Here is an 8,281-nt window from a genome sequence, read left to right on the forward strand (position 1 = left end):
TGTGGTTTTATTTATTTATTTTTTTTTATCTTTGAGGTTAAACTTGAAGGATGGCCCATCACATGATTTAAGGAGGATTACATACTGGCAACTGTACCCCGGTACGAAATTAATTCAGAATATAGTCTTGATAGGATTTTACTTGGAACACAGTTTCAGTTGTATAATGTACCACCTTATTTTTTTTACCTTAACTTAAAAAGTTGGGAATAGTTTGAAAGTTTTATTTAACTGTTAGTGAAAAAGTTAATTTGAATGAGCAAGTTTTTGATTTTTCAAAATTTTTTAGCTTAAAAGGCTGGTACTCAAATGCTAAATTTTAGAAGCTGGTCGTTTGCAAATTGATCATGACTGCTTATTTAATTGTTCCTGGCTATCGAGAAACTACTTTTAAGGCAAATGTTTATTGTGAAGATCTCCGTTTTGCCTTAACTGTTTGACTTCAAAAATCATTAATAAAACTTAATTTTGTTTCTATAGGTACACACACAGCAGGGAAATTTCAGCAACGTTAAAAATACATTTTTTTGGTGTGAAACTCATAATTTGAGTAATGCAGTTACTGAGGTTTCTACCATTTTAAATATTGTTTGAAATACTCGTGTAGGTTCATGGTTTACTATTAAACGAAGTGTCAACAGGAGCTGAACTTTTTAATTCAATTTTTTTTCGCTTGTGGCTGGGATGAACATGGAATATAGAATGGGTCTTGTGGCTGGGATGGACACGGAAGATATAGTAGGTCTTGTAGCTGGATGGGCATGGAATATATTATAATAGGTCTTGAGACTGGGATGGACATGGAATACAAAATAGGTCTTATGGCTCGGGCTGGACATTAATGTTCGGTAAGATTATGAATCTTGGATGGGGATTTTAATACTTTCAAGTTGTGATATGTTGTCGCAGACAGTCCCATAGTAAGTAGTAGTTCTATGAGAATAGGTATATAAACACAGTACTTAGTGTGGGAGGGTCGTAGGAAAAAATGGAGCTATTGAACTATTTTAGAGCTTGATCAACCTGGATTGTGATGTGTAATTGGCATATTCGGTGTGCGCTCTTTAGAAAGTCGGCGTGGACGCTTTAGGAAGATTGTAATATTTGTAATTAAGAAAATTATTGCTTTTGTGAATGAGGTTAACATTTCTTATCAAGATTATTTTGTAATTTCTGCTTGAAATAAAGCCCGTACCTTTTTTTTTTTTTTATGGGGTGGGGGGGAGTTTTCCCAAAACAAAACTTGACCTTTTCTTCTATAAATATCATTGCACATATAGGTATATACAAGAGTAAATACTAGAAAAATGTTATTTTAGTTATATTAAGAAGAAAAAATTGGGTATGCGGTCTATGCCCTTCTACCATAGATGTTATTCAAAGTACTGATTTTGGTTAACAGAATTTTACTTATGTTGAAAGTTTGCACCGAAATTCACGAATATGCCTTCATTTTTATTGATCAATTCATTTATTATATTAACGATACCATGCATTTTACTTCATTTGTTATGTTATATACTTTGAAATAATGATTTATTACTTTTTAAGTACAGTGCAATGAAAGGTTAGTCAAAGAAAATATGGAATTCCAGAAATTTGGGGGGGGTCGTTCGACCCCCACCTCGGTACGAGCCTATAGGATTACGTTTATCATTTGACCCACCCGTTGCAATCACGCTGGCTGTACTTTGAATAAAAAAAAAAAAAAATCAGATTTTAGAGGTTTGAAATAAGGTAGCACCAGTAAAATGAAAGTTAGGTATTTTAAGAATAATTTAGTCATTTAGTCGAGTGTTTCAGATAATTACCTGGATGAGAGATGTCAGTTTGCTGAACATTGCTTCCCTTTTACGTCTTGTTCAATGAAAATTAATCGGTTTATGTAAAGTCCTCTTACTGTTTAAAAATGGTTGTTTGTACAATAGGTTTTATAGCATGTATTGTAAAGATTGAAGGATAACGTGTACATCTTAAACTCTAATTTTATTAGTGTTGCTAAATTGGCTTTTTTTTATGTTAAGATCTTGTGGATAATTTGCATTATAATGATAAATGGAGCGCGTTTGAAGTACACAAAACGAAGTATAAATAACTTGTGTAATACTAAAGGCAAAGCACATTAATGCGCCATTTTAATATTAAAACTTAGAAAGGTATAGAGATTTAATTTGAAGAATTTGTTCGGTAAACTTTTGTGAAACTTCCCCCAAAAATTGGAAAAAACTACTAATAGATGCCATATTTTGATATACATCTTCGTGCAGTTTTATTTCATTTAATTGATACTACACAAATTATATACTTAATGTACGTAGGTATGCCGATTATGTCAAAGAATAAACGGTAAATAATAGTGCATAAACTGCTGGAAATGAGTCAAGTTTAGGAAGTCTGAAGAGATAGTTTAGTTTGAGTTTAGGATGTCTGTGAAGTGATAGTTTAGTTTGAACTCGCGTTATTTATTTAGGGTTAAACTTGTGCATTGTATTACTTAGAATACAATTTGGACTCCGTAGATGCCAAATTGCTGATGTTTGGACAAATATATTTTTACAAGTTTGATAGTGATAACGTTGTTATATAACTAATGCAACAATTTATGTAGCTGAAAAGAAGCAGATGAAATTATTCTTAGTCGGGGAGGAACTGCAGCATTAAAAATATTTTGGCAGCATTTTATTTTTCATCGAGTTTTGTACATCTGGGGTATAGTTAGGTTTTATATTTTAACACTATGTATTGAATATCAAAGATCTTCAAGACAAAAGTCGTGTCGGTATTCTCTTACAAAAGACTGAGATGGCTTACCCTCAAGTGGTAAAAAGGACCACGAACTTATGCCCGTGTTCAAAGACAACAGTTTGGTTGAGCTAAGCATGAATTAATAAGGAATTACCACTTATCTTTCAGTAGTCATCGAGTTCCCAAATATGAAATACGGATTCTAAAGATAATGAAGGGATTACCGACATATTACCTCTAAGATGTCTTCAACAACTCTAGCGAATTATATTTTTTTGTTAATGGATGGTTGTGTATATTTGTGCTTGGTTCAACGAAACACTTAACTTCCTTGGAGGACGGAGACCAAAGATTTTTACTGCATTATGTTGATGTTAAAAATCAACGAATATTTTCATCATGTTGAAGCTCATTGTGGAGAAATCAAGCTGGACTAATTTTAAAATTTTGCTGCAGGTACAAGTGTGTCTCGAGTTCGTGCATCGGAGAAATAGCAAAAAAAAAAAAAAAAAAAATAAGTACGGTTTGATGAACTATTAAAAACATATATGCTCCATAACAGCAGTACATTATAGTTAATGCTAATGGAGGAAAGGAAACAATGCTACAAATTATTTCTTGAACCCCAATCAAATACAAATATGTAGAAAGGGCAAAAAGTGTAGACATAAATGGACATGACAGTATATTTTTGTGAAATTAAAAATATTAAAATTTGATTAGTAGAAAACTGTAAAAGCAATCTAAATAATAATGTATTTATTACAATTTCAAATGTAATAAAATTTACTACAACAATAAACAAATTAGAATGTATATAATAATGCTCAGACGTTAATATTTAGTTTTTGTATAATATATTAAATTTTTTTTTAACAATAATTCTAAGATATCAATGTTATTTTAAATCATATTTCAAACTTGCCTGTTTCCCCAAACATGTACTGTCACATTCCTAATAGTTTCCCTTTAACAACCTGCACTCATTTAACAGCTTCCCTCTCTCCTCAAAACCTAAATGTGGACATTTAGTCAAGGAGAATTTGCATGTGTGAAACAGCCGGAAACGAGGCTAAAGGAAAGCCTAAACGAAAGGCAGGCTAGTACGAAAGGTGGGCGAGAGATACGGGAGACTTAAAACGTAGCTGTGAAAGACGACGAGCGAGTCCTTCCACCAGGGTAGAAACCGCAGCACTAAAACTAGTACCCACTCTTGCTGCTTTTGTTGAAAAAATCTAGTCCCACACTCCAAACGCTACACTTCCTGGAATAAGGAAAACCATAATTAGGGTCATTTGATTGATTGGTATTTAACAATATGGAACGCTTCAGTGTAAAAACACTTTTACTCCATATTTGATCATAAATCAGAGGATGCAACGTGATCAGCAGAGTAACACTTCATGAACAGATTTTCCTTTGCTTAATGCTCATTACCCAAACACTCTGTGTTTTATGGTACTACAAACCCAATTAGCAATATAATAAGCAAAGTAACACTTCCATACAACAGACTTACCATTGCTTAGACGCTCCTACTCTTAAACATTACTTCAAGCCAAGATTCAATATAAGCAAAGTATTTCAAGGTAAAACTTCAATACAATACACTTATAACACACTTATTGCATGAACGCTCCTACTATTAAACATTCCTTACAACACACTTATTGCATGAATGCCCCTACTATTAAACATTGAAGCAATTCACTTAGAGCCCCTGATAAGCAATATAATAAGCAAAATTCTCAACGGCAGCTGGTTTGCTTCAAAACTACAAATAATCTCACTCGTTTAAGTCTCACTCCTTAAGTTACATCATCTGGTACGCTAGGGCTTCCTTTCAACACTAAGTTATTAACAGCAGTGGATTATCTACCTCCATTCGAAGTATCTAAAGCATATTAAGTACGATCGAAAATTTGCAAATAGAGACTTTATGCTTAGCATATGCTTCTCAAAACAAAAACAAAAATTTTTTTTTGTGTAATGGATTCGGGGGAACTGTATAACTCATTATGAACAAGCTCATTTAATTTACTCATTACTGATAACATCATCCAGTAAACATATCAAGTTTACAAATCATCTTGTCGGTTTCACTTCTAGTTGAAATTGGCAAAAACGACGCTTGTGTAATACAGTGTGTAATTTCTTTAAATATTTCACTGGCATATTGTTCATTTCACAACGTAGCACACTATTTACTTAGTAATTTCTTTAAAATTTTCACTGGCATATTTGTTCAATTTCACAACGTAAACCTATTTTACTTAGGAATCTGTTCACTTAACTATGAAAATGGGTTGAAATGACTTGCAAAAATGATCATTGCCTTCAAAGTTAAGGTCTGACACTTTCTTTATTACAGCACGGACAAATGAGAGCTTTTCCCACTGTTAACATATTCTGGACTTGTGTACGGTATATATTCTTTGAACATTTATGTCAGCAGCAAGTCTTTGGAGCTACATAAGATTCTAAGGATTGAGACTTACACTATCCACTCATTTTAAATATCGAAAAACCAAATTCTAACTTACTTCTTTAAGTAACAGAAATCAGTCAAGTAATCCTTCGGGGGTCACTTGTTGATCAACGTTCACAGACCTCTCTTGTAACACGACTGGCTTGAAGTCTCTTCACATTCCACTCTGAAACAAAATGCTTTGATAAATATACATATTTGCTGCTTTACTTGTAACATGCTGACCTTCATTATACGCAACCCTTGACAACAGTTCATCTTCAGTGTGAAAACGTAAACGTAGTTTGAAATGCAGATCAATAGGTATTCAAGTGCATGAACAGTAAATGGCCAATTTAACAACAACTTGTATTAAAGGGTGAGGTGAGGCATTATCGACAAGATAGAAACTCTAGGTTTAAACCAACACCTAAGTAGGAAAGACTACATTCTCCATAACCTAACTGAAAGAGGAATATTGGGTGGGGGATCAGATTTAAATGGATTATCAGAGAAAGACTGAATTTTATCACCGATACGAAAACTGAATTAGGCGTTAACAAATTTTTCACTTCAGTAATTGAATCCATTGGTCTCCTGAAGGTTTTACCATAAGTCACCAAAAGCATCTTTTGATTCAAGTACATATTGCTCTACCATAGGTTTCTGCTAAGTAGTCACTACACCAGCACCTTTTCTTAGATATATGTATAGATGGCGTCATGGTTATCGGTAAACGGCTAGGCAAACGAGGTAGATGTGTTGCAAACATACGGTATCTCTACTTAATACTGATATTTAACACTTTGGCATTTGATACTGGTTATTTTGTTACTATTTACATGCACAGCGACAATTTCACATACTGATGAGCCAGTTTTGTCGTTTGTTAAAATCACGGATATTATCTGCTTTAGTGAGGTCTTGTACAAAACATCTCATTTGGTTTCACTGTGTTATGGAAGTCTTGAAGCCAACTTTACCGAGAACTAGAAATTGAGGAAATAAAAGCCAATCCTACGGAATACCTTCCTGTACTTGGGAGACAAATCTCTGAATAATTCCTAAAATGGACAAGAAGGATAATGTCTATCTAAAAGCCAATATGAATCTGTGGCAAAGTTTGTCTATCACATAACTGCCAGAAACCACCAGATTGTATGAAATTGTAATAGGCTGTGGTGCTGCTAATCAGTATGACAAGTTAGCTCTGTCTACTTTCTGGCCTCATCTGATACAATACTATAACTTCAGAAAATGTGGATATTTCAACCATAATTAATATCAACCGCTTATTTACTTCTCCTACTTCTGTATTGCTTTCAAGCAACTCCTATCCCAGCAAGTCAGTATATTCCAGCGGCCATAAAAATGTCTGGAATCAATACCATCCTCAGCCCTATCGAGAAACGGAAAAAGAACTTGGCCAACATTAAAAAACCTACCAAACCTACACGTAAATGTTACTTATAAACCTATAACCAAGTACAAAAATTACTTTTTCTTACATGGTTACTGGCCAAAGCACGGATTTTTATTAGTCGTGTCACAAATCAGGAAAAATCTCATTGGTTAACTCTTAACTATAATAAAACAATATAGGGCAGAATTAAAAGTTTAACTAGTATTTGAATTACCTCCAAAATATGGCAAAAAAAATTTCTGCATCATTCCAATATCACGAATATCAAGGTAATTAGACCTTTACAAGTATTTCTTTAAAAAAGTATTTTTATTATTATAAATCTTAAAAACCGAATCAAATACTTAAGAGATAAAGTATCCTATTAGCTTTAGAGTAATATGACCCTAAAGGGGAAGGGAAGGCAGCCAGAGGATAGTGTATTAATATAATTTTTTTTTTAGTTAGACAATTTGGAAAATGGTGTATGTAATGATAAGCAAGGAAACATTTCACTAGGAACCCCAGATAAGCAATATGGTAAGCAAAGTAATACAACCACACAATAATTATCATTGCAAAGTTTGTTCATGACGGCAGCTGGTTTACTGAAGTGGTTTTACCATCTAGTTGTCTTATCTTTCATAACCCATGCTTTACTAACCAAGACGACAACATAGCAACTAAAATTTACCAATATTTCAAAAGCTCCAACGTGCCAGTTAAATTGCATTTTGCTTAAAAACTACGAATAATCTCTCGCTCAAGTCTCAGTCCATAAGTCATCTGCTACGCTGGGGCTTCCTTTTAACACATAGTTATTAACAGCTGTGGATCATTTACCTCGATTCGCAGTTTCTCAAGTATATTAAGTGCGATCGAAAATGAGCAAATACAGGACTTTTTTAATACTTAGCGTATGCTTCTCAAAACTATTTTTTGCTGTAACGGATTCGGGAGAACAGTATTAACTATTATGAATTAGCTCATTAAATTCACTCATTACTGCATAATAATTGATTACTAGATAGTGACATAAGTTTATAAATCATCTTGTTGATTTTCAATTCTGGTTGAAACACTGGCGAAGACGACGCTTGTGCAATGCAGTATGTAATTTCTTTAAACATTTCACCGGCAAATCGCTCAATTCCACAATGTTAAGCCATTTCACTTACATATCTATTCACTTATCAACTCTATGAAAATGGGTTGAAATGACTTACACAAATGATCATTGCCTTCAAAGTTAAGGTCTGACACTTTCATTATCAGAGCACGGACCAATGTCAGCATTTTCCGCTACGTTAACATATTCTGGACCTGTGTACGGTATATACTCTTTGAACATTTATGTCAGCTGCAATCTTTGGGAGCTATCTAAGATTCTGAGGGATAGACACTTATACTGTTCTCATTTAAAATATGCGAGAAACCAAATTTTAACTTACTTCTTCGGTAGCAGAAATCAGTGAAGTGATACTTCGGGGGGTCACTTGTGATAAGAGCTACTTAATTATCCTCGTTCACAAACCTCTCTTGTAACACGATTGGGTTGACGTATTTTCACATTCCACTCTGAAAACAAAATGCATTGGTAAAAATCATTACTGTTTTATTCGAAACCTGCTGACCTTTACAACAGTTCATCGTCTTCAGCGTCAAAA

The 8,281-nt window shown here is 33.7% G+C and overlaps 1 long non-coding RNA gene across 1 annotated transcript; it reads right to left on the minus strand.

The window, feature by feature from the left end:
* Positions 1-3,508: 3,508 nt before the first annotated feature.
* LOC135222195 (uncharacterized) lies at positions 3,509-8,192 on the minus strand. The gene is made up of 3 exons (XR_010316199.1): positions 8,066-8,192; positions 5,289-5,399; positions 3,509-4,009 (listed from the first exon to the last, which is right to left on the minus strand). It is a non-coding gene; the product is annotated as an uncharacterized LOC135222195 (long non-coding RNA).
* Positions 8,193-8,281: the final 89 nt, after the last annotated feature.

This window comes from Macrobrachium nipponense, chromosome 3 (genome assembly GCF_015104395.2).
Source record: "Macrobrachium nipponense isolate FS-2020 chromosome 3, ASM1510439v2, whole genome shotgun sequence".
NCBI classification, from domain to species: Eukaryota; Metazoa; Arthropoda; class Malacostraca; order Decapoda; family Palaemonidae; genus Macrobrachium; species Macrobrachium nipponense.